The 26,481-nt window shown below is 44.1% G+C and overlaps 1 protein-coding gene across 2 annotated transcripts in view; it reads left to right on the top strand.

The window, feature by feature from the left end:
• The window catches only part of WASF2 (WASP family member 2), a 95,269-nt gene that overhangs the window by 17,271 nt on the left and 51,517 nt on the right, over positions 1-26,481 (top strand). The gene's annotated exons all lie outside the window — the stretch shown is intronic.

Raw genomic sequence — 26,481 nt, 5'->3', positions numbered from 1 at the left:
TCCCTGGTTCAAGCAATTCTTCTGCCTCAGCCTCCTGAGTAGCTGGAATTACAGGCATGCACCACCGCACCTGGCTATTTTTTGTATTTTTAGTAGAGACAGGGTTTCACCATGTTTGCCAGGCTGGTCTCGAACTCCTGACCTCAGGTGATCTGCCTGCCTTGGCCTCCCAAAGTGCTAGGATTACAGGCATGAGCCACCATGCCTGGCCTATACTATTTCTTATATATACTAGATTGGGTAGTAAACCATTATTTTTTATGGGTTCTGATACAAGCAATAGCTACTATATAGTGAATATATATACTCTGTGTCAGGCAATGTGCACATCTTCATCTTCACAGCAATCCTTCAAATTAGTTGTTACTTACTGGTAAAAGAGGCACAACAAAATTAAGTAACTGCCTGTGGTCACACAGCTAAGCCTACTGGGACTAGAATTCAGAATCCCCATTTCTCTGATTTTAAAACCTGGGCTTAAGAAATTCTTTTTAAGTGTATTTCTTGGCCAGGCGTGGTAGCTCACGCCTGTAATCCCAGCACTTTGGGAGGCCAAGGCAGGAGGATTACTTGAGCTCAGGAGTTTGAGACCATCCTGGGCAACATAGCAAGGCCCTGTCTGTAATTAAATAAATAAATAAATATATTTATTTCTTTTTCTTTCTTTCCTTCCTCCTCCTCCTTCTCCTCCTCCTTCTCATTCTTCCTTCTTCTTCCTCCTCCCTTCTCCTTTCTCTCTCTCTCTTTTTTTTTTTTGAGATGGAGTCTGGCTCTGTCACCCCAGGCTGGAGTGCAGTGGCCGGATCTCAGCTCACTGCAAGCTTCCGCCTCCCGGGTTCACGCCATTCTCCTGCCTCAGCCTCCTGAGTAGCTGGGACTACAGGCGCCCGCCACCTCGCTCGGCTAGTATTTTGTATTTTTTAGTAGAGGTGGGGTTTCACCGTGTTCGCCAGGATGGTCTCGATTTCCTGACCTCGTGATCCACCCATCTCGGCCTCCCAAAATGCTGGGATTACAGGCTTGAGCCACTGCGCCCGGCCTCTTTTTTTTTTTTTTTTTAAAGAAACAGGGCTTCATTGTGTTGCCCAGGCTGGACACAAAACTCCTGGGCTCAAGTAAACCTCCTTCCTCAGTTTCCCAGGTAGCATGTGCCTTTCGTTGCACATGGCTATTTCTTTAGATTTCTAACTGCTTCATAATTTCTTTTTTTTTTTTTTTTTGAGACGGAGTCTCACTCTGTCGCCCAGGCTGGAGTGCAGTGGCCGGATCTCAGCTCACTGCAAGCTCCGCCTTCCAGGTTCATGCCATTCTCCTGCCTCAGCCTCCCGAGTAGCTGGGACTATAGGCGCTGGCCACCTTGCCCGGCTAGTTTTTTGTATTTTTTAGTAGAGACCGGGTTTCACCGTGTTAGCCAGGATGGTCTCGATCTCCTGAGCTTGTGATCCGCCCGTCTCGGCCTTCCGAAGTGCTGGGATTACAGGTGTGAGCCACCGCGCCCGACTGCTTCATAATTTCTAAGATGTGATACAGAAGTCTCTATCTACCACTTTGTTTCTTGTTAAAGTATCTAATTTACCATATTTTTAAAAAGACTTCTTTTTCCCCCAAGACAGAGTTTCGCTCTTGTTGCCCAGGCTGAAGTGCAATGGCGTGATCTCAGCTCACTGTATCCTCTGCCTCCTGGGTTCAAGCAATTCTCCAGTCTCAGCCTCCTGACCGGCTGGGATTACAGGTGCATGCTACCACGTCTGGCTAATTTTTGTATTTTTAATAGAGATTGGTTTTCATCATATTGGTCAGGCTGGTCTCGAACTGCTGACCTCAGGTGATCCGCCTCAGCCTCCCAAAGTGCTGGGATTACAGGCGTGAGCCACTGTGCCTGGCCTTAAAAAGACATTTGAAAAAATCTGTGCTCATATGGAAGCCCTTCTGGTTCCTTTGGTCTTTTGCGATATCTTTCTAGGCCTTCTCTATTTTACCTTTTTTGTGCTATGATAACTACAACTACACATTGTATTCAAGGTACAGGTACACTTTGGTTTGTACAAGGATAGGATAATGTGTTCTGTGTTTCCAAAGCTTTCATAATGACAGCCACTATTTTGTCACCTTTTTGTAGCTGTATTCAGGGTACAGTCTAGGGACTTTGAAACCCCTTTCCTCTGTTAAAGCAGGTAGCTTTAGAGCTCATCATCTGATATAGTTTGAGCTATTTTTCTGTCACTGAATTACCTTGTTTTTGTCTACATGGAAGCTGTTTTTCACATTCCTGAACACATAGAGCCTTGCACCATTGTACTTCTATGTGTTGCTGTAGAGTCATCTGCAAACTGGGAAGATTTCACTATTGTTTTTTCTAGATAATTTCTAAAAATGTTAATTGTGGTAGATTTCAGCCTTGATCCCTAGGGGACCCTTTGTTTATACATCTTTAGAGAAGGGACTGTGTCACAACTCTCTTATTTCTGTTTTTAAATGAAATTCTCTGGGGGAAAAATAGTCTACTTATTTGCTTTTTTGTTTGTTTGTTTTTTAGTTTTGTCCACTTAATTCTCATTATACTATGTGATGTAGTTTGAATATGTATGCTCTCTAAATCCCATGTTGAAATGTAATTCCCAGTGTTGGAGATGGGGCCTGGTAGGAGGTGTTTGGGTCATGAGAGCAGGTCCCTCATGAATGGCTTGGGCCATCCCCTTGGTGATAAGTGAGCGCTCACTCTGAGTTCACATGTGACGTGCCTGCTTGCACTTTTCCTTCCACCGTGAGTAAAAGCTTCCTGAAGCCTCCCCAGAAGCACATGCTGGCACTGTTTCCTGTACAGTCTGCAGAACTGTGAGCCAGTGAAACCTCTTTTCCTATAAATTACCCAGTCTCAGATATTTCTTTATAGCAATGCAAGAATGGCCTAATACACCATGTATCTTCTCATCAGATGTGTATATGTGTTACCTGAGGCCTCATAAACAGTAGATTTTCTGTAAGCCTTTGCTATATTAAACATGCAGCAATAGGCTAATGCCTAGTATTGGGTTATTAGTTTAATATTCAACAGATTTATTAAGTGCCACTGTGTGTCATATACTACTAAGGATACAACTCAGTGATCTTGAAAGAAACAAGGTCCATGCTCTCATGCAGTTTGGGAAGCCTTGGCTAGACAGTAAAGACATAAATAAGACTGGCTGTAGTGGCTGATGCCCACTTGGGGAGGCATGAGGCCAAGTATTTTGGGAGGCCAACGTAGGCAGATCACTTGAGTCCAGGAGTTTGAGACCAGCCTGGGTAACATGGTGAAGCCCCATCTCTACAAAAAATACAAAAATTAGCTGGATGTGGTGGTGTGCACCTGTAGTACCAGCTACTCGGGAGGCTGAGGTGGGAGGATCACTTGAGCCCAGGAGGCAGAGGTTGCAGTGAGCCAAGATTACGCCACTGCACTCCAGCTTGGGCAACAGAGCCAGACACTGTCTCAAAAAAAAAAAAAAAAAAAAAAAAAAAAAGGCATAAAATGTTAAAGATTGTGATGTATGTTAGAAAATAAAATAGAGTGCTATAATAGAGAGTAATAGAGGAACTTAGATAAGGATGGTCAGGAAAGACTTCTCTGAGAAAGTGATATACTGAAAGTAAAGGATGAAAATGAACCATCCAAATAAAGAAATGAGGGAAGAGAGTTCCAGGGAGAAGGAACTGGTAACAGCAGAGGCCCTGAATCAGGAAAATCCTTAGTGTATTCTGAGAGTGATGGAAGCCTACCATGGCTATATATTAGTGAATGATGGTAACAAAATATGTGATTGGAGAGGGGTAGGAGCCAGATATTTCAAAGCTTTTTAGGACTGTTAAGGGGTTCTGTTTATTTTTTGAGACAAGGTCTTGCTCTGTTGCCAAGGCTAGTGGCACAGTCATGGCTCGCTGCAGCTTTGAACTCCTGGGACTGAAGTGATCCTCCTGCCTCAGCCTCCTGAGTAGCTGGGAATACACCACACCTGCCTAATTTTTCAATTTTGTGTTTAGAGATTGGCTGTCACTATGTTGCCCAGGCTGGTCTCAAACCCCTGGCCTCAAGCAGTCCTCCTGCCTCAGCCTCCTAAAGTGGTAGGCTTTCAGATGTGAGCCACCACATCTGGCCAGGAGTTTTGTGTGTATTTTGTTTTGTTTTGTTTTGTTTTGTTTTTGAGACAAGCTCCCACTCTGTCACCCAGGCTAGAGTGCAGTGATCTGTGGCTCAAATGATCCTCCCACCTCATCCCCCTGGGTACTTGGGACTACAGATGCAGGCCACCATGCCAGGCTAATTGTTTTATTTTTTACGGAGATGGAGTCTCACTATGTTGCCTAGGCTATTCTTGAACTCCTGGGCTCAAGTGATCCTCAGCTTCAGCCTCCCAGAGTGCTGAGATTACAGGCGTGTGAGCCACTTTGCCTGGGTGTGTTTTATTTTTAAGTAAAATGGGAAGTCTGGAAGAAGTGTTTTGTTTTTAAATTGAAGTGCTTGAAGATTAAAAAAAAAAAAAACTTTCTAATGAAAAATATCAAGCATAAAATATCAAGCATATATAAAAGTAAAGAGAATGATGTAATGAACTCCTGTGTATCTCCTAGCCTCAACAAGTATCAACTCATGGCCATTACAACAGGTCTTTGAATAACATTATTTTGTTCAACTTCATTGCGTTATAATGTTGATGAGAAAAAAAATGTATTCCTGGCTAGGGCTATTGTCTGTGTAGTTTGCACATTCTCCCCACATCTGTGTGGGCTTTCTCCAGTTCTTTGGTTTCCTCCAGGTACTCTGGTTTCCTCCCGCATCACAAAATTGTGCGTGTTTGATGAATTGGTGTCTCTACATGGTCCCAGTCTGAGTGAGTGTGGGTGTGTGTGTAATTGATGGGATGGCATCCTCTCCAGAGTTGGTTCCTACCTTGCTCCCTGGGCTGCTGGGACAGGCTCTGGCCACCCATGACCCTGAACTGGAATAATTAGGTAAATACTTATCTTTCTTGTTTTTATTAATCTTTCTTAAATGTTTGTATAGCTCACATTTGTTTCAGTGTTTAATATTAGAAGTGTTTTGGTCTTTCTTTAGAAGTTTGGTGATGTTTTTTGTGACCAGAAATATGCTATAGGAACTTAACTTTACATTAGACTATGGTTAAATTGGTTTTGTTATACATTGTGTTGCTTAAAATGGTGATATCCAATAATCTGTTGATGAGTTAAGTGAGGACTTACTGTGTTGTTTCTTCCAATACCCCCCTTTCCTCCCCTATTACAATCTTTTCAATGATTAACAGTGTAACTTTTTTTTTTTTTTGGCCATGGAGTCTCTCTCTGTCGCCCAGGCTGGAGTGCAGTGGCGCAGTTTCGGCTCACTGCAACCACTGCCTCCTGGGTTCAAGCGATTCTGCTGCCTCAGCCTCCCAAGTAGCTGGGCCTACAGGTGCCCACCACCACGCCCGGCTAATTTTTTGTATTTTTAGTAGAGACGGGGTTTCTATGTTAGCCAGGATGGTCTTCATCTCCTGACCTCGTGATCCGCCCGCCTTGGCCTCCCAAAGTGCTGGGATTACAGGCATGAGCCACTGCTCTTGGCTGTTTATTGGCTATTTGTATGTCTATTTAAATCTGTTGCTTCTTTTAAAATTGGGTTATTTGTCCTTTTATTGTATTTTAATAGTTCTTTATTCTGGATACAGGTTCTTTATCAGATACATGATTTACAAAGATTTTCTCCCATTCTGTGGGTTGTCTTTTCACTTTTCATGATCATGCCCTGTAAAGCACAATTTTTTGTTGTTGTTTGTTTGTTTCCCTTTTTTTTTTTTTTTTTTTTTTGAGACAAGGTCTTGCTGTATCTCCCAGGCTGGAATGCAGTGGTGCCATCATGGCTCACTGCAGCCTTGAATTTCTGGGCTCAAGGGATCTTCCCACCTCAGCCTCCTAAGTAGCTAGGGCTACAGACTCACGTCCTCATGCCATGCTAATTTTCTTCCCTTTTTTTTTTTTTCTTAAAGATGGGGTCTTGCTTTGTTGCCCAGATTGGTCTTGGAACTCCTGACCTCAAGTGGATCCTCCCCTTGGCCTCCCAAGGTGCTGGGGTTACAGGCATGAGCCACCCTGCCTGGCCTGATTCCCCCCCCCCGCTTTTTTTTTTTTTTGAGACAGGGTTTCACTGTGTCACCAAGGCTGGAGTGCAGTCGTGGAATCTTGGCTCACTGCAACCTCTGCCTCCTGGGCTCAAGCAATCCTCCCACCTCATCCTTCCAAGTGGCTGGAACTATAGGTACTAGCCACCATGCCTGGCTAATTTTTTTTTTTTTTTTTGAGACGGAGTCTCGCTCTGTCGCCCAGGCTGGAGTGCAGTGGCCGGATCTCAACTCACTGCAAGCTCCGCCTCCCGGGTTTAGGCCATTCTCCTGCCTCAGCCTCCCGAGTAGCTGGGACCATAGGCGCCCGCCACCTCGCCCGGCTAGTTTTTTGTATTTTTTAGTAGAGACGGGGTTTCACCGTGTTAGCCAGGATGGTCTCGATCTCCTGACCTCGTGATCCGCCTGTCTCGGCCTCCCAAAGTGCTGGGATTACAGGCTTGAGCCACCGCGCCCGGCGATTTTTGTATTTTTTGTAGAGAGTGGATTTCACCATGTTGCCCAGGCTGGTTCTGAACTCCTGAGCTCAAGTGATCCACCTGCAGTGGCCTTCCAAAGTGCTGGGATTACAGACTTGCGTCACTGTACCCAGCCCTGATTTCCCTTTTTTTTTTTTTTTTTTTTTTTTTTGGAGACGGAGTCTTGCTCTGGCACTCAGGCTGGAGTGCAGTGGCATGGTTTCAACTCACCACAACATCAGTCTTCCGGGTTGGGTTGAAGCAATTCTCCTGCGTCAGCCTCCGGAGTAGATGGGATTACGGGCGCCCGCCACCACAGCCGGCTAATTTTTGTATTTTTAGTAGAGACGGGGTTTCACCATGTTGGGCAGGCTGGTCTCCATCTCCTGACCTCGTGATCCGTGATCCGCCCACCTCTACCTCTGAAAGTGTTGGGATTACAGGCGTGAGCCACCATACCTGGCCCTGATTTCCATTTTTAAAAGACTAATCCAATTGCTACAAAGAGAGTGGATTATTTGGGGGCGGGACTTGATTGAGGTGGGTTGAACAGAAGGCTACTGCAGAAATCTAGGCAGTGATAAAAGTTTGAACTACTAGGTAGGTGGCTAAAGAGATGGAGAGAAATGGATGTGTTTAGTATATATTTTGGAGGTAGAGCTGATAAGACTTGTTGATGGGTTGGATTTGTGGGTCAGGGAAGAAGATAAAGATTGAACAGGCCTTCCTTCTGGACATTCTTCTCTTAGCTTTTATGACACAGTATTGTTCTGGTTCTCTTTCTGCCTTCCTCATCCTCCTTTGTCAGTCTCTAAGTTGTCTCAGGCCTTGCTTCTCTTTTTTTGCTTTTGTATTGAGAGGTCATCTACTCTTGTGTGTGTGGTTTTTTGGTTTTTTTTTTTTTTTTTTTTGAGACAGGTTCTTGCTCTGTTGGCCAGGCTGCAGTACAGTGGCGCCATCTCGGCTCTCTGCAGCCTCAGCTTCCTGGGCTGAAGTGAGCCTCCCACCTCAGCCTCTCAAGTAGCTGGGACCACAGATGTGTGCCACTATGCCCAGCTAATTTTATTTTTTGTGGAGCCAAGGTCTCACTGTGTTGCCAAGGCTGGTCTCGAACTTATGGACTCAAGTGATTCTTCTGCGGCGGCTTCTCAAAGTGCTGGGGTCACAGGTTTGAGCCTCTGTGTGCAGCCTACTCTTGTGTCTTCTGTTACAACCTTCATGCAGTAACTCCCACATCTATATTTTTGCCTCTGAGCTCCAGTACCAGAATTCCTATTGGACCACTTCATTGATGTCCTGCTTGCACCTCCAGCTTTTCATGAGCTGTCTGCTTTTGAGAACCTGTGGTCAGATTGAACAGGTCTCCTCCTTGCTTGGGAGGCATATTTACTGGTTTTAAGGATGGGTTTTATACCTTTTATGTAGGTTTTAATGATGAATCCTTTGCTTTAGAGAAGTGCATTCCCAAGAAAGATGCATAGCACTCCTGGGCAGCATTTTGTTCTTCAGAACCTTGTGAGGAACACAGGTTCAATGAGAAGGGTCAGCTTATCTCCTGCCCATCCCACTCCCCAGCCCCCCAAATCCCCTGACTTACTGCTCTTCATCCTGACTCATGTATTTCTATTTATTTATTCACTCAGCCAGTCATTTATTGAACACTATTCAGGGCTGGTACAGGTCTGCCAGCATGCTAAACGTGGGTCCCACCATTCTCCCAGTTCATCCAATTTTAAAATCTTAGTTACTGTTGACTTCTCAACTCCTGCCTGTTTTCTTGCCCAGACACTCTCAGATCCCTCCCTGTCTTTTCCTCCCACTACTCCATTTTAGGTCCTGTGTTATCTTTTGCCTTATTTATCCTTATTTTCATCCCCCTCCCCAGCTCTATTCTTTTCTACTATACTTAGGTGAGGTGTATAGTTTCTTCCTAAATATTCTATCATCTAGAACTCCAAATGTGTGACTCCCAATGCTTATTGACTAAATTACAAACTCAGCCTGATATTTAAGATTCTATGGTCTAGCCCCTACTTGTCTTTCCGGCCCTGCTTCCCACTATGGGTGCAATAATGCGCTCATCTTCATTTCCCAAAAATGTTTCATTATATTCTGCCTCTGTGCTTCTGCTGACACTGTCTGTACACTTCACATATAATACTCCCTGCCACTACATGTCCAAATCCTATTTTTCATGCCCAGTTATATGACACTCTTCTCTGATGACTTCTGACATACTTAAAAAGTACCTTGCTTATGATACTTAAACCATAACTTCACCTTTTTTTTTTTGGACACAGAATCTCATTCTGTTGCCCAGGCTGGAGTGCAGTGGTACAATCTTGGCTCACTGCAACCTTTCCACTTCCCGGGATCAAGCGATTCTCTTGCCTTAGTCTCCCGAGTAGCTGGGACTATAGGTGCACACCACCACACCTGGCTAATTTTTGTATATTTAGTAGAGATGGGGTTTCACCATGTTGGTCAGGCTGGTCTCTAACTCCTGACCTCAGGTGATCTGCCAGCCTTGGCCTCCCAAGGTGCTGGGATTACAGACATGAGCCACCGCGCCTGGTCAACTGCATCACTTTTTACCTTGTTTTTTTTTTTTTTTTTTTTTTTTTTTTTTTGAGGTGGAGTCTTGCTCTGTCGCCCAGGCTGGAGTGCAGTGGCCGGATCTCAGCTCACTGCAAGCTCCGCCTCCCGGGTTCACGCCATTCTCCTGCCTCAGCCTCCCGAGTAGCTGGGACTACAGGCGCCCGCCACCTCACCTGGCTAGTTTTTTGTATTTTTTAGTAGAGACGGGGTTTCACCGTGTTAGCCAGGATGGTCTCGATCTCCTGACCTCGTGATCCGCCCGTCTCAGCCTCCCAAAGTGCTGGGATTACAGGCTTGAGCCACCGCGCCCGGCCAACCTTGTTTTATGTTTAGGTACTTTTCTCATTTCTCTTATATGACTAAAGTCCTGAAACAGAAACTGTTTCTTATATTTCTGTGCATCTTATACGTTAGCACCTTTGTGCTTAATAGTTACTCAATAAATATTTGCTGAATGTGATAATGTTGTAATGTGTCCTGGAGGCAGTACACTGGGGTCGAATGATCTCTTGAAGTATTAGCCAAGTCTGTGACTTATTTTCATATATTTTTGTAGATTCAAAAGCTACAAGAAGTTTTTATAGATAAACTTGTCTGCTCATCTCATTTTTTAGAAAATTATAGAAAATTTCAAACATATACAAATGTGGAGAGGAAGATATAGTGAGCCCTCATATGCCCAACACTCAGCTTCAACATTTATCAGCTGATGGTCAGTCTTGTTTCATCCATACCCCTATTCGTTCCCTCATCCCCCTTGGATCATTCTGAAACAAGTCCCAGACATATCATTTCAATGCTAATTTCTGTGTATAGCTGTAAAAAATAAAAGATACTCTTTAAAAAACATAACCACACTGTATCCTGTTAGTGTTTAGATTTCCACAATTAATTTCTCTTTCCACTGTCCCTTCATCCCTGCCATCCTTTCTCTCTGAACATTGGGTTTATTTGAATCAGGTTTCAGACAAGGTCGATACATTGATTTGGTTTACATAGCCTCTATGTCTCCTTTTTTTTTTTTTTTTTTTTTTTTTGAGACAGAGTGCCCCCTCTTTTGCCAGGCTGGAGTGCAGTGGCGTGATCTCAGCTCATTGCAACCTCTGCCTCCACTACAACGCCCAGCTAATTTTTGTATTTTTAGTAGAGACGGGGTTTTGCCATATTGGCCAGGCTGGTCTTCAACTCCTGACCTCAGGTGATCTACCCTCCTTGGCCTCCCAAAGTGCTGGGGTTACAGGCATGAGCCACCGTGCCTGGCCTCTTTTATGTCTTTTTTAATCTACAGGTTCTCTCAGTTTTTTTTTTGTTGTTGTTTGTTTGTTTTGTTCCGGAGACGGAGTTTTGCTCTTGCCGCCCAGGCTGGAGTTCTGTGGCGCAATCTCGACTCATTGTAACCTCTGCCTCCTGGGTTCAAGTGATTCTCCTGCCTCAGCCTCCTGAGTAGCTGGGATTACAGGCATTAGCCACCACGACCGGCTCATTTTTGTATTTTTAGTAGAGACGGGGTTTGACCATGTTGGTCAGGCTGGTCTCTAACTCCTGACCTCAGGTGATCCACCTGCCTCGGCCTTCCAAAGTGCTGAGATTGTAGACATGAGCCACCACGCCTGGTCAGTTCTTTTTTTCTCTTGTGTTTTTTTTCTTTTTGTTATTGCTGTTGTTGTTAAAGAAGCAAAGTTGTGTAATTTTCCCGTTCTGGACTTTGCTAATTGAATTTCTGTAATTCATTTATGTTCCTCTATCCCTTTTATTCCCTATAAACTGGTTGTTAGGTCTAGAGAGTGTTGTCTAGTAGAAATATTCAAGCTTCAGATTAAATTGAAAATTTCAGCCTGGTCAACATGGTAAAACCCCATCTATACTAAAACAGAAAAATTAGCCGCTTGTGGTGGCATGTGCCTGTAACTCCATCTACTTGGGTGGCTGAGACTCGAGAATTGCTTTAACCCAGGAGGTGGAGGTTGCAGTGAACTGAGATTGTGCCACTATACTCCAGACTGGGCGACAGAGTGAGACCCTGTCTCAAAAAAAAAAAAAAAAAAAAAATTATTTGGCACGTTAAAAAGATAAGAAGAAACAGGAAAATGCTTTGTTGCTCAGGCTGGAGTGCATTGGCACCATCTCGGCTTACTGCAACCTCCGCCTCCCAGGTTCAAGCGATTCTCCTGCCTCAGCCTCCCCAGTAGCTGGGACTACAGGCGTGTGCCACCACGCCTGGTGAGACAGGGTTTCACCGTGTCAGCCAGGCTGTTCTCCATCTCCTGACCTTGTGATCTGCCCGCCTTGGCCTCCCAAAGTGCTGGGATTACAGGTGTGAGCCACTGTACCCCACGGAAATTCATTTTATTAATATACTTTATTTTGGCCAGGCACGATTTAAAAAGTAGCTGGGTGTGGTGGTGTGTGCCTGTAGTCCTAGCTACTTGGGAGGCTGAGTTGGGAGCTCAGGTGGTTGAGGCCGCAGTGAGCTGAAATCAGACCACTGCACTCCAGCCTGAAAAACAGAGAGCTCATCTCAAGAAAAAAAAAAAAAATCACAATAACTTTTTATTGATTATATGTCATTATATCACTGTTAAAATAATAAGAGTTTTCAGGCTAGGGTGCGGTGGCTCACACTGGTAATCCCAGCACTTTGGGAGACTGGGGCAGGCAGATCATTTGAGCCCAGGAGTTTGAGATCAGCCTGGACAATGTGGAGAAACCCCATCTCTATAAAAAATATAAAAATTAGCTGGGTTAGTAGTGCACGCCTGTAGTCCCAGCTACTTGGGAAGCTGAGGTGGGGGGATCACTTGAGCCTGAGAGGTAGAGGTTGCAGTGAGCTGAGATAATGCCACTGCACTACAGCCTGGGTGTCAGAGTGAGACCCTGTCTCAAACACACACACAAACTAATGAAAAAAATAATAGTTTGCAACTATTGGTAAAATAAAGTTTTTTTGTTTGTTTGTTTTTGAGACGGTGTCCAGGCTGGAGTGCAGTGGCCGGATCTCAGCTCACTGCAAGCTCCGCCTTCCGGGTTTACGCCATTCTCCTGCGTCAGCCTCCTGAGTAGCTGGGACTACAGGCCCCCGCCACCTCGCCCGGCTAGTTTTTTGTATTTTTTAGTAGAGACGGGGTTTCCCCGTGTTAGCCAGGATAGTCTCGATCTCCTAACCTTGTGATCCGCCCGTCTCAGCCTCCCAAAGTGCTGGGATTATAGGCTTGAGCCACGGTGCCCGGCCTAGATTTTAATTCTATCATTCTTTTTTTTGTAGTTTATCAAAAAACAATAAATACTGAAATACTTCAAAAAAGAAAAAGTTTACCGTATCAACTCTTTGCTTAGTTACCCTGGGGTTTGATATGTACAAGGAAGGCAAGATAAATACTTAATTCATTCCCTTTATTCTTTTATTTACTAGTTTTCAAAATAATGAGTTGGTTTTCAGATATACTCCAGAGAGGACCAGTGACTTTTTAGGGTTTTTTAGGGCATGATCAGGAACTTTTAGGAGTTAACATATTTAATGTGTTTTAATCCATTGTAGTTATTCTTATTGATGTTCAATTTGTTTCATATTGGACCAGTGGGAAGTTCTTCAAGCTCGCTCCTGATTCCTTTTGACATAACTTCAGCAGTCTTTGATAGTGTTCCTTCCTTTCTAGTACGATAAGGTGTTCCCAACTCATCTTGTACATTTTCTGCCCTTTCCCCTAAGAGCTCTGGATCCTTTTAGTGGAATATTGTGTTTAGAGACCACATTATTAGCTCCCTAATTTTGTAAAAGAGGCAACTGAAGGCAAGAGAAGTTGAGTGATTTAACTCAGCACAGATTTAGTGCCATAATCTGCCCTAGAACCCTAGCCTTCCTTAGCCATTGCCATTTTGTCTTGCGTCCTCTGCCTAGTCTCTAGGACAGGTGGTTTAACTACATTTTAGCTTATACTCTAGGAGTCATCAGGGGAAGATAGGTTTTGTGGGTCACCATGGAGGTAGTATTAAACCTCATTAATTTGGGCTAATTGGGGGAAAACCTAGTGAGAGTGTTATAGGTTGTTTTTCTTTAGGTGCAGCTGTTACTTTGAGTTCATACAGTAATTGAAACTAGGCTAATAGTGTTACCAGGTTATTTTGTTAGATAGAGATCCTTGTACCTGGTTTAATGAATAGCTGAGAATGATGTGCAAATTAACTTTAATTGTATGTAAATTAGACTTGAAATGCTTAAAAACAGCTCATTAAACATTTCTCCCTGCGATCTTATTTACACTGTTTTCTTAGTCTTTATTAGAGTGCAGAGGTAAACTTCAGCTCAGTTCTGAATTTATCTCAACTTTCATGTGTGGAGTCTGTATTAATAAAGTGTTGCTGTAACGTTCAGAGAATTTTAGAGAGATATTTGAGAAGTAAAGAGGAACAGCATCTGAAAGTCAGACATCTGGCAGTCTCAACCAATCAGAATGTATTTCCTTGCATCTAAAAGTAAGCTGTTTTTCTCCTGCTGCTTTTGGAAATAAAAAATAAAAGTAAAGGCTGTAATCCTGGCACTTTGGGAGGCCAAGGCGGGTGGATTGTGAAGTCAGGATTATGAAGTTCAAGATCAGCCTGGCCAACATGGTGAAACCTTATCTATACTGAAAATACAATAATTAGCTGGGCGTGGTGGCACACGCCTGTAATCCCAGCTACTCAGGAAGCTTAGGCAGGAGAATTGCTTGAACCCAGGGGGCAGAGCGAGACTCTGTCTCAAAATGAATAAACAAATAAATAAATATAAAAGTAAGCTGAAAGTGCTTCCAAGTGGTAAAGATTGTTCATTTTACCTCAAAAGTAGCATCACCTCAGGGCCTCACTCAGATAATTGTGTGTGTGTGTGTGTGTGTGTGTGTGTGTGTGTATTTTTTTTTTGGTGAGACGGAGATTTACTCTTGTTGCCCAGGCTGGAGTGCAGTGGCTCACTGCATCCTCTGCCTCCCAGGTTCAAGCAATTCTCCTGCCTCAGCCTCCCAAGTAACTGGGATTACAGATGTGTGTCACCACGCCCGGCTAATTTTGTATTTTTATTAGGGAATGGGTTTCACCATGTTGCCCAGGCCGATCTCGAACTCCTGACCTCAGGTAATCTGCCTGCCTCGGCCTCCCTAAGTGCTGGGATTACAGGTATGAGCCACTGCACCCAGCGATAATTGTGTATATTGAGACACAGAGAACCCAGGTATGTGAGGGCTGACTGTGTTGCCTATTGACTCTGGCCCAAAGTGTCATTTGACCTCTTTGAGCCTTAATTTATTTGTCTATAATTAGGTAGTTAAAATTGGGAGTAGTAATATATGTTTTTTACTTCACGGACTGCTTGCAAGATTCATATCAGCTAATTAATCAAATGATATATTTATTGAGTTAATGAGAGATACGAAAGTACTTTTTTTTTTGAGACGGAGTCTTGCTCAGTCGCCCAGGCTTGAGTGCAGTGGCGCGATCTCGGCTCACTGCAAGCTCCGCCTCCCGGGTTCACGCCATTCTCCTGCCTCAGCCTCCCAAGTAGCTGGGACTACAAGCGCTCGCCGCCATGCCCGGCTAATTTTTTTGCATTTTTAGTAGAGATGGGGTTCGCTCGCTGCCATGCCCGGCTAATTTTTTTGCATTTTTAGTAGAGATGGGGTTTCACCGTGTTAGCCAGGATGGTCTGGATCTCCTGACCTCGTGATCTGCCCGTCTCGGCCTCCCAAAGTGCTGGGATTACAGGCTTGAGCCACCGCGCCCGGCCTCTTTTTTTTTTTTAAAGACAGTTTTCGTCTGTCGCCCAGGCTAGAGTGCAGTGGTGAGTTCTTGGCTCACTGTAACCTAACCTCTACCTCCTGGGTTCAAGTGATTCTCCTGCCTTAGCCTCCCGAATAACTGGGATTACAGGCACCCACCACCATGTCTGGCTAATATTTTTAATTTTTAGTAGAGACAGGGTTTCACCATGTTGGTCAGGTTGGTCTCTAACTCCTGACCTTAGGTGATCCACCCGCCTTGGCCTCCCAAAGTGCTTGAATTACAGGCATGAGCCACCATGCCCAGCTGAAAGTACTGTTTAACTAGAAGCTTTGTATGACCAAAAGTATTATTAGAATAATATAGATGAGACTGGGAGGCCGGGGTGGGCGGATCACCTGAGTTCAGGAGTTCCAGACCAGCCTGACCAACATGGAGAAACCCTAATGTCTACAAAGAATACATAATTAGCCAGGCGTGGTGGCGCATGCCTTTAATCCCAGCTAACATGGGAGGCTGCGGTTGCGGTGAGCCAAGATCATGCCATTGCACTCCAGCCTGGGCAACAAGAGTGAAACTCTGTCTCAAAAAAAAAAAAAAAAAAAGAATAATATAAAGGAGGCATGTTAATACATACTTATGATCAGAAGCAGGACAGCAGATGGAGATTCAAGTTGTCTGTCCAGAACTTTGTAGCCATTTTACTATATAGGCATATATAAACCTCACACCTCGGGTGCCTCTGACAGTATCACAGTTTTTTTTTTTTTTTTTTTTTTTTTTTTTTTTTGAGGTGGAGTCTCGCTCTCTCACCCAGGTTGGAGTGCAGTGGCGCAATCTCTGCTCACTGCAAGCTCCGCCTCCTGGGTTCACACCATTCTCCTGCCTCAGTCTCCCGAGTAGCTGGGACTACAGGTGCCCGCCACCACTCCTGGCTAATTTTTTGTATTTTTAGTAGAGACAGAGTTTCACCGTGTTAACCAGGATGGTCTTGATTTCCTGACCTCATGATCCACCCGCCTCGGCCTCCCAAAGTGCTGGGATTACAGGTGTGAGCCACTGCACCGGGCCAGTATCACAGTTTTATAGGAGTACCACTGCAGATGTGAAGACCCCGAGTTTCTAAGAAAAAGTTAAAATATCTATAATACATTCTGTTTAGAAAATAATTGATATGTACGATATATTTATAGATTTTCCTTAAAATAACTTCAAAAAGCATAGTATCTAAATAATTATTTCCATTATCTGACAGTTTTACCTTATATGAAATCTGCCATTCTCTAAAAGCAGCTAACGGCCAGGCATGGTGGCTCATGCCTGTAATCCCAGCACTTTGGGAGGCCAAGTCAGGCAGATCACTTGAGGTCAGGAGTTCAAGACCAGCCTGGCCAACATGGTGAAACCCTGTCGCCACTAAAACTACTAAAATTAGCCGGGCATAGTGGCGCACACCTGTAATCCCAGTTACTCTGGAGGCTGAGGCACAAGAAATGCTTGAACCCAGGAGGCGGAGGTTGCAGTGAGTCTAGATCACACCCCTGTGACAGAATGAGACTCATCTAAAAAAAAATAAAATAAAATAATAAAAATAAAAGCAGCTAACACCTGCACTAAATATCAGCAAATGTTCTAAATTCTTTATTGTATTTACTCTTTCATTTTTCTCTAATCTTATGAAGTAGGTGCTATTATTAATCTCTGTTTTACAGATGGGGAAACTGATATACAGAGAGGTTAAGAAATCTACCCAAGATTCTTTATTGGGATTCTGGGTTGAGGAAAATATTTTCTATAAAGAGGATTAGTATGGGAGGGTATGGTGGCTCATGCCTGTCATACCAGCTCTTTGGAAGGCCAAGATGGTAGGATCACTTGAGCCCAGGAATTTGAGACCAGCCTGGGCAACGTGGAGAGACCCCATCTCTCTCTCTCTCTCTCTCTCTCTCTCTCTCTCTCTCTCTCTCTCTTTTTTCTTCAAGAGTATTAGTGAGACAACTGGTAGAATTTAGATGAGGACTTCACGAAGTTAGATAATAATAGTGTGTTGGCCGGGCGCGGTGTCTCATGCCTGTAATCGCAGCACTTCGGGAGGCCGAGGTGGGCGGATCACGAGCTCAGGAGATCGAGACCATCCTGGCTAACGTGGTGAAATCCCATCTCTGCTAAAAAAAAAATACAAAAAATTAGCCGGGTGTGGTGGCGGGCGCCTGTATTCCCAGCTACTCAGGAGGCTGAGGCAGGAGAGTAGCGTGAACCTGGGAGGTAGAGCTTGCACTGAGCCGAGATTGCGCCACTGCACCTTCAGCCTGGGTGGCAGAGCGAGACTCCGTCTCAAAAAAAAAAAAAAAAAAAGTATGTTATTGTTAATTTTCCTAATGTGATAATTGTACTGTAATTTGTTTTTAGAAAATAACCCATTGAAGTATTTGGAGAAAGGACATGATGTCTACAACCTATTATCAAATGGTTAAAAAATTAGTAATAAGGCCGGGCACGGTGGCTCACACCTGTAATCCCAGCACTTTGGGAGGCTGAGGTGGGCAGATCATGAGGTCAGGAGTTTGAGACCAGCCTGGCCAGCATGGAGAAACCCCGTCTCTATTAAAAATACAAAAAATTGGCCAGGAACAGTGGCATGTGCCTTTAGTCCCAGCTACTTGGGAGGCTGAGGCAGGAGAATAGCTTTAACCTGGCAGGCGGAGGTTGCAGTGAGTCGAGATTGCACCACTGTACTCCAGCCTGGGTGACAGGCGAGACTCTGTTTCAAAAAAAAAAAAAAAAAAAAATTAGTAATAAAATAGTGAGTGGCTGGGTGTGGTAGCTCAGACCTGTAATCTCCACACTTTGGGAGGCCAAGGTGGGAGGATAACTTGATCCCAGGAGTTTGAGGCTGCCTGGGTAACAGGCTGCCTGGGTGAAACTCTGTCTCTATCAAAAATACAAAAAAATAACCAGGCCTATTGGTGTGTACCTGTAGTCACAGCTACTTGACAGGCTGAGGTGGGAGGATCACCTGAACCTGGGAGGTCAAGGCTATAGTGAGCCATGATAGCGCCACTGCACTCCAGCCTGGGCAACAGAGTGAGACCTGGTCTTAATTAATTAGTTAATTAATTAATTGTGTGTGTGTGTGTATGTGAATGTATGTAGAGAGATGTGTAAAGTAAATGTGCCAAAATGTTAGCAATTAGTGAACCTAAGTGAAGGGTATATGGGAATTCTTTGTAATATTCTTGCAGCTTTTCTCCAAGTTTGAAATTACTTCAAAATAAAAAGTAAAAAACTTTTCTTTTTTTTTTTTTTTTTTTTTTTTTTTGAGACGGAGTCTTGCTCTGCCACCCAGGCTGGAGTGCAGTGGCTGGATCTCAGCTCACTGCAAGCTCCGCCTCCCGGGTTTACGCCATTCTCCTGCCTCAGCCTCCCAAGTAGCTGGGACTACAGGCGCCCGCCTCGTCGCCCGGCTAGTTTTTTGTATTTTTAAGTAGAGACAGGGTTTCACCGTATTAGCCAGGATGGTCTCGATCTCCTGACCTCGTGATCCGCCCGTCTCGGCCTCCCAAAGTGCTGGGATTACAGGCTTGAGCCACCGCGCCCGGCCAAAAAAACTTTTCTAAGGTTATACAGCTGAAGAGTATATGTAGCAGGACTGAGATTTGAACCCAGGTCATTTGGTTTCAGAATTCATGTTCTGAATTATAGGACTATTTTGCTGTATTCACAGCGTTAGATAAATGAGATGTATCTGTACTGCATTTTGACTATGGGACTATGATTGAACCCTGAACATGGGGCTATGTTAACAGCTCTGCCTCCTGGTTCTTCAAGGATAGGATGATCATATAATGTAAACTGGTTCACTTTTAAGAGTGAGAGGAAATACTTTTAATAATCACTCTGGGATTATTGATGTAAAGCAAGGTGAATGGACACCCTGAAATGATACCTCTTGGCAGAGTTTAGTTTTCACAAATGTGACAGGGCATGATAATTGCTTCATTTTAATTGAATCTTGTTTACCACTGATTGTTATTTACATAATACAGGTGCATTTTTTCTTCTGCCATCAGAACTCAGGCCTTTACCTGGTTCATTTTCACATTCTCTCGATTTTGCTAATTCTTTTACTTCCCTCCAGACCACTCAGGAAATACTCTTTGTCAAACTTCATTTCCTCCAAGTCTGAAAAATACCAGCAGGAATTTCTATAACACTTGTCCCATTAAAAAAAAAAAATGGCATTTAAAGCCATAAATCCCAAAATATCTTTATTAACATGATTTCTACAAGGAGAGGAGCTGGTAAATGCATCTGCGTTACTAGACTGGCAGAGAAATATTACTGTCATCAACTTCCTATAGATATTTGGAAATAACCTTATTGTATGGTACTAGAGGCTGTGTTAATGTTTTTTAAAAAGGATTATACCAGTCTAGACTCAAAGCATATGTGTTGTCTCATTGATCTGTTGTATCATACTTATTTGCAGTAACACTATTCTGGAGCTGCATCCAATTAGAGGTTGTCCTTCATTGATAGAGGGTTAGTATTTGTAGTCAAATGGCTGAACTGTCAAAATTATTCTAATAGAATCTATTCTGGATTTTTAAAGATCAAACTACCTCTTCGCTTCCTTATACAGTATGTCTTTAACCAAGTATGTATCCACTAGGGTGATAGTGGGTGGGACAGGCAAGGACACTGAAATTTATATCAGATAGCTTTCCTACCAGTTAACTACTATGGTATAAAGTTTGGGGGAAGAATGGATAAAACAAATGTGAACCTAAGTTTTTTTTAAACCACTAAAATGACTTTCCCCTTAAATTATGAGATGTACTTTTATAGTAACAATAGTCTTAATTACATTTTTATTTTTTAAAAATAATGTGTATTTTATAGTTCAAAGCTGTTTAAATTTCCTATTCTTGGTTGCTGTTTTCTTTAAATTCAGTGAATTCCTATATTTAAAAGGATAGATGTTTTATTTATGTCAAATTTTATGAATGTGGCCCAGCAGGGTGGCTCAATGCCTGTAAATCCTAGCACTTTAGGAGGCTGGATCACTTGAGCTCAGGAGTTGGAGACCATCCTGGGTAACAGCCAGACCTTGTCTCTACTAAAAATTTTAAAAATTAGCCGGGTATAGTGGCACATACCTGTATTCCTAGCTACTTGGGAGGCTGAGGCAGGAGGATCACTTGAGTCTGAAAGATTGAAGCTACAGTGAGCTATGATCACGCCACTGCACTCCAGACTGGATGACAGACACGGCCAGGTCTCAAAAACAACAACAAAAAATCACAAATGAGCCGGGCGCGGTGGCTCAAGCCTGTAATCCCAGCACTTTGGGAGGCCGAGACGGGCGGATCACGAGGTCAGGAGATCGAGACCATCCTGGCTAACACGGTGAAACCCCGTCTCTACTAAAAAGTACGAAAAACTAGCCGGGTGAGGTGGCGGCGCCTGTAGTCCCAGCTACCCGGAAGGCTGAGGCAGGAGAATGGCGTGAACCCGGGAGGCGGAGCTTGCAGTGAGCTGAGATCCGGCCACAGCACTCCAGCCTGGGTGACAGAGCGAGACTCCGTCTCAAAAAAAAAAAAAAAAAAAAAAAAAAATCACAAATGAGAATGGCCTCTGAAACTTGTTTTTTTTTTTTTTTTTTTTGAGATGGAGTCTCACTGGTGTTGCCCAGTGGAGTACAACGGTGTGATCTCGGCTCACTGCAACCTCCGCTTCATGGGTTGAAGTGATTCCCCTGCCTCAGCCTCCTGAGTAGCTGGGATTACAGGCGCACATCACCTCACCCAGCTAATTTTTGTATTTTTGTTTGTTTGTTTGTTTTTTGAGATGGAGTCTCACTGTCGCCCAGGCTGGAGTGCGGTGGCGCGATCTCGCCTCACTGCGAGCTCCACCTCCTGGGCTCATGCCATTCTTCTGCCTCAGTCTCCCGAGTAGCTGGGACTACAGGCACCCGCCACCACGCCCGGCTAATTTTTTATATTTTTAGTAGAGACAGGGTTTCACCATGTTAGCCAGGATGGTCTCGATCTCCTGACTTCGTGATCCGCCCGCCTCGGCCTCCCAAAGTGCTGGGATTACAGGCATGAGCCTCCGCGCTAGGCTGCCAGTTTTTACAATTTTTTTTTTTTTTTTTTTTTTGAAACGGAGTCTCGCTCGTAGTGGCGTGATCTCGGCTCACTGCAAGCTCCGCCTCCCGGGTTCACGCCGTTTTCCTGCCTCAGCCTCCGACTAGCTGGGACTACAGGGACTACAGGTACCCGCCACCATGCCCGGCTAATTTTTTGTATTTTTCGTAGAGACGGGGTTTCACCGTGTTAGCCAGGATTGTCTGGATCTCCTGAGCTCCTGATCTGCCTGCCTCGGCCCAAAGTGCTGGGATTATAGGTGTAGGTGTGAGCTCCCACGCCCGGCCTTTTTTTTTTTTTTTTTTTTTTTTTTTTTGAGGCAGAATCCTGCTCTGTCACCCAGGCTGGAGTGCAGAGGAGTGATCTCGGCTCACTGCAACCTCCACCTCCCAGTTTCAAGCAATTCTTCTGCTTCAGCACCCCATGCAGCTGGGATTACAGGCGTGCACCACCACGCCCAGCTAATTTTTGTATTTTTAGTAGAGACGGTTTTTCACCATGTTGATCAGGCTGGTCTTGAACTCCTGGCCTCAAGTGATCCACCCTCTTTGACCTCCCAAAGCGCTGGGATTACAGTGAGCCACCGTGCCCAGCCTAATTTTTGCTTAATTTTTAAAAATCTTTATTTTTGAGGATAACTACAAGTATTAGTTATCTTTAACTGGGATCAACCTTGCATAATCACAATGAGCTATTACAATAGCAAAATAAATACCTATTTGCCTTGAATTACCAATTTTGTGTTTTTTATTTGATATAGGAAATCAACAAGGCCTTTTTTTTTTTTGAGTCTCACTCTGTCACCCAGGCTGGAGTGCAGTGGCACGATTTTGGCTCACTGCAACCTCCGCCTCCTGAGTTTAAGCAATTCTCCTGCCTCAGCCTCCCGAGTAGCTGGGACTATAGGCGCAGGCCACCATGCCTGGCTAATTTTTTATTATGTTTTAGTAGAGACAGTTTCACCGTGTTGCCCAAGCTGGTTGCGAACTCCTATGCTCAGGCAATCCGCCTGCCTTGGCCTCCCAAAGTGCTGGGATTACAGGAATGAGCCACCGCACCTGGCCAACAAATACTTTTGATAACACAGTGTGTGCCAACACAGTGTGTGCAAAAGACACAATCTCCTGTCCAAAAGAAACCTACATTCTGAGAACACAGAGATACATTAAAATATTGAAATATTAGGCTGGGTGTGGTGGCTTATGCCTGTAATCCTAGCACTTTGGGAGGTAGAGGTGGGAGGATTGCTTGAGGCCCAGGAATTGGAGACCAGCCTGGGCAACATAGTGAGACCTAATTTCTACAAAAAATTTTAAAAATTAGCCAGGAGAGGTAGCTCACACCTATAGTCCTAGCTACTCAGGAGCCTGAGGCAAGAGGGTCACTTAAGCCCAGGAGTTTGAGGCTGCAGTGAGCTATGATTAAGCCACAGCACTCTAGCCCAGGCAACAGAGTAAGACCCTGTGTCTTAAAAAAAAAAAAAAAAAAAAAAAAAAAAATCACAATATTGTTGAATCCCAGATCCTTATGTCTGGATTATACTCTGCCATTATTCCATTCTTCCATTCTTCTATCCTTTTTGTCTTAATAACAATAATTTTTACTAATCCGCCTCGTGGGCCTAAGTGATCCTCCCACCTCAGTCTCCTGAGTAGCTGGGACTACTGGCGTCAGCCACTATGCCCGACTAAGTTTTGTAAGGTTTTGTAGAGTCAGAGTTGTCCAGGCTGGTCTTGAACTCCTGAGCTTAAGGGATCCACCTGCCTCAGCCTCCCAAAGTGCTAGGATTATAGGCATGAGCCACTGCGCCCGACACTACTAATCAATTTAAGAAATACTGTGCCAGTTAATTTGAAGACTTACATAAAAATGGACAAACTCTTAGGAAAAGATAACTTATCAATATGATGTGAGAAAAAAATAGAAAACCTGGTCGGGCGTGGTGGCTTATGCCTATAATCCTAGCACTTTGGGAGGCCGAGGCAGGTGGATCACTTGAGTTCAGGAGTTCAAGATCAGCCTAGTCAACATGGTGAAACACCCCGTCTCTACTAGAAAAAAATACAGGCCGGGCGTGGTGGCTCATACCTGTAAATCCCAGCGCTTTGGGAGGCCGAGATGGGTGGATCACCTGAGGTCAGGGGTTCGAGACCATCCTGGCCAACATGGCGAAACACTATCTCTACTAAAAACACAAAAAAATTAGCCGGGCGTGGCGGTGGATGCCTGTATTCTCAGCTACTCGGGAGGCTGAGGCAGGAGAATCGCTTGAACCTGGGAGGTGGAGGTTGCAGTGGAGCTGAGATCGTACCACTGCACTCCAGCCTGGATGAAAAAAAAAAAAAAAAAGAGAGAGAAAAGAGAAAACCTTTAACTTAAATAAATGGAAGTTTTACTTAACTTCTTCCAGAAGAAAGCACCATGACCAAATTATGTATTTATTTATTTATTCCTAACCACTAGGGAATATCCAAATAATTATCCAGTTAAATTTGATCACTTTCAAGATACAGCCTGTAGTTTTAAAATCAGTTATAAATTTCACTTTCCATGTTGTTGTCCCCCACATTAAAATGGTGAACTATGGTTTACATTTTTACTTCCTGGCCTATCTGATATGGATCTCTACTAAGGGGACCCAGTTGTCCTATTTTCTTTTTCTTTTTTTTTTTTTTTTGAGACGGAGTCTTGCTCTGTCACTCAGGCTGGAGTGCAGTGGCCGGATCTCAGCTCACTGCAAGCTCCGCCTCCCGGGTTTACGCCATTCTCCTGCCTCAGCCTCCCGAGTAGCTGGGACTACAGGCGCCCGCCACCTCGCCCGGCTAGTTTTTTGTATTTTTTAGTAGAGACGGGGTTTCCACGGTGTTAGCCAGGATGGTCTCGATCTCCTGACCTCGTGATCCGCCCGTCTCGGCCTCCCAAAGTGCTGGGATTACAGGCTTGAGCCACCGCGCCCGGCCCCCTATTTTCTTTTTCATTAGCTCCTGCTCCTTATCTCCTTCCTTGCTTTTTCTCTAATTTTTTTTTTTCTTCATAGTCTGCAAGAGTCAGAAAGAACCTTTCCAATTTTTTTTTTTTTTTTTTTTTTTTGAGACAGTCTTGCTCTGTAGCCCAGGCTGGAGTACAGTGGTGCAATCTCAGCTCACTGCAAGCTCCGCCTCCCGGGTTCATGCCATTCTCCTGCCTCAGCCTCCCGAGTAGCTGGGACTACAGGTGCCCGCCACCACGCCTGGCTAATTTTTTGTATTTTTAGTACAGACGGGGTTTCACCGAGTTAACCAGGATGGTCTCCATCTACTGACCTCGTTATCCGCCTGCCTCGGCCTCCCAAAGTGCTGGGATTACAGGCGTGAGCCACTGCGCCCTGCCTAACTTTTCCATTGTTTAGAGATATGTTTCCCAGTAGATTTCTGTTCATCTTTCTTTTTTCTTTTTTTTGAGATGGAGTCTCGCTCTGTCGCCCAGGCTGGAGTGCAGTGGCTGGATCTCAGCTCACTGCAAGCTCCGCCTCCTGGGTTTACGCCATTCTCCTGCCTCAGCCTCCTGAGTAGCTGGGACTACAGGCGCCCACCACCTCGCCCGGCTAGTTTTTTGTATTTTTTAGTAGAGATGGGGTTTTACCGTGTTCGCCAGGATGGTCTCGATCTCCTGACCTCGTGATCCGCCTGTCTCGGCCTCCCAAAGTGCTGGGATTACAGGCTTGAGCCACCGCGCCCGGCCTCTGTTCATCTTTCTATCCACTTATCAGGAATTTTATGAAGATTTGATGAGTGACAGAAGTACTGCTTAGCACCACAAGATTTAAAAGATAGTACCTTCCCTCAAAGAGCTCACAGTCTTCCTGTTCCAACTGTAATATGGGATGGATTCTATAATAAAGTAATAATAGAGTGCTCTTGGAGTAGACGAAAGCTTGATTAATTTTTTCTGGGGAATGGGGTCAGGATAGTTTCATGGAAGCAATTACACTTGAACTGGGCCGGGAAGCATTAATCACATTTTAAGAAGCAGGAAAAAAACAAAAAGGTAAGTAACCCAGGAAGTGGGAAATGTCTTGAGTGAAATCACAGAGACATTGGAATGCAGGGCTTCTGTGGTGAGCAGTGAGTGACTGGAGGCTAGAGCATTGGAAAGGTGTGGCCAGAAATGAGGCTAAACAAGTATGTTCGTGTCCGATAGTGAAGGGCCTTAAATAACACATATTCTCTCTGATCATTCCTAGTCTGATTTTTCTCAGTCTCGGCCTTTCTCACATCCCACCTCAGTCTCCTGAGTAGCTGGGACTACAGGCGTCAGCCACTATGCCTGACTAATTTTTGTAAGTTTTTGTAGAGGCAGAGTTTTATCATGTTCTCAGATAAAAATTTTCAGGTTTCCTGCTGTGTCATGTGTTGATACATGCCAGAGGTTTGGTCATATAGTTTTACCTTAGTGCTGAAAGAGACCAGACTTCATCTGGTTAATTATTAGGAGGTAGCTGCTGGTACATACTCTAGCCATTCCAGGCTTTCACAGAGAGAGCTTGATCTCAGTGTTTTGGAAAAACAAAAAGTAGCTCCTTCCTATGAAAAGGGTTGGGGATGCTCAGCCTCATCAGTAATTGGAGGAATGCAAATTAAAACTGCAGTGATTTATTGGTTTTATGTTCATCAGATTGGTAAAAATTAAAGTCTGACAAAAAATATTGGGAAGGATGTGAAGTAACTAGAACTCTGCAAGCAGAAGTGTAAATGAGCACAACCATTTTGGAAGAACAATTTGGTGTTGTCTCATAATTAAAGATGTATATGTCCTGTGACCCAGAAATCCCACTCCGGGGTATCTACCTTAAAGAACTCTTACATATGTGGACCAGGAGACATGCACAAATCATCCATATAAACACCATTGACAGTAGCAAAACAAACTAACAAAAAATTCAAGTGGGAGAAAAAATCCCAGTGTCGATCAACTTGAGATTGGATAAGTAAATCATGATGTGTTCCTATAATAGAATACTATATAACAGTGAAAATGAGTAAATTGCAGCTATAGCAACATAAATTAATCTCAAGAATAAATTTTAGAGTAGAAAATGTTACAGAAGGGTATATATGTTAATATTAGAAGTAAAAAAATCAGGTCAAGACCAGCCTAGGCAACATAGTGAGACACTGTCTCTACAAAAAAGTTTTGAAAGTGGCTGGGCACAGTAGCTCATGCCTGTAATCCCAGCATTTTGGGAGGCCAAAGCAGGAGGATTCCTTGAGCCCGGAAGTTCAAGACCACCCTGGACAATATAAGAAGACCCTGTCTCTACAAAAAATTTAAAATTATCTGGGCATTGGTGGTGCATGCCTATGACTCCAGCTACTTGGGAGGATCACTTGAGCCCAG

This window comes from Rhinopithecus roxellana, chromosome 12, assembly GCF_007565055.1.
Source record: "Rhinopithecus roxellana isolate Shanxi Qingling chromosome 12, ASM756505v1, whole genome shotgun sequence".
NCBI classification, from domain to species: Eukaryota; Metazoa; Chordata; class Mammalia; order Primates; family Cercopithecidae; genus Rhinopithecus; species Rhinopithecus roxellana.
The sequence above is the reverse complement of the archived record's forward strand: the minus strand, read 5'-3'. Positions and strand labels throughout refer to the sequence as shown.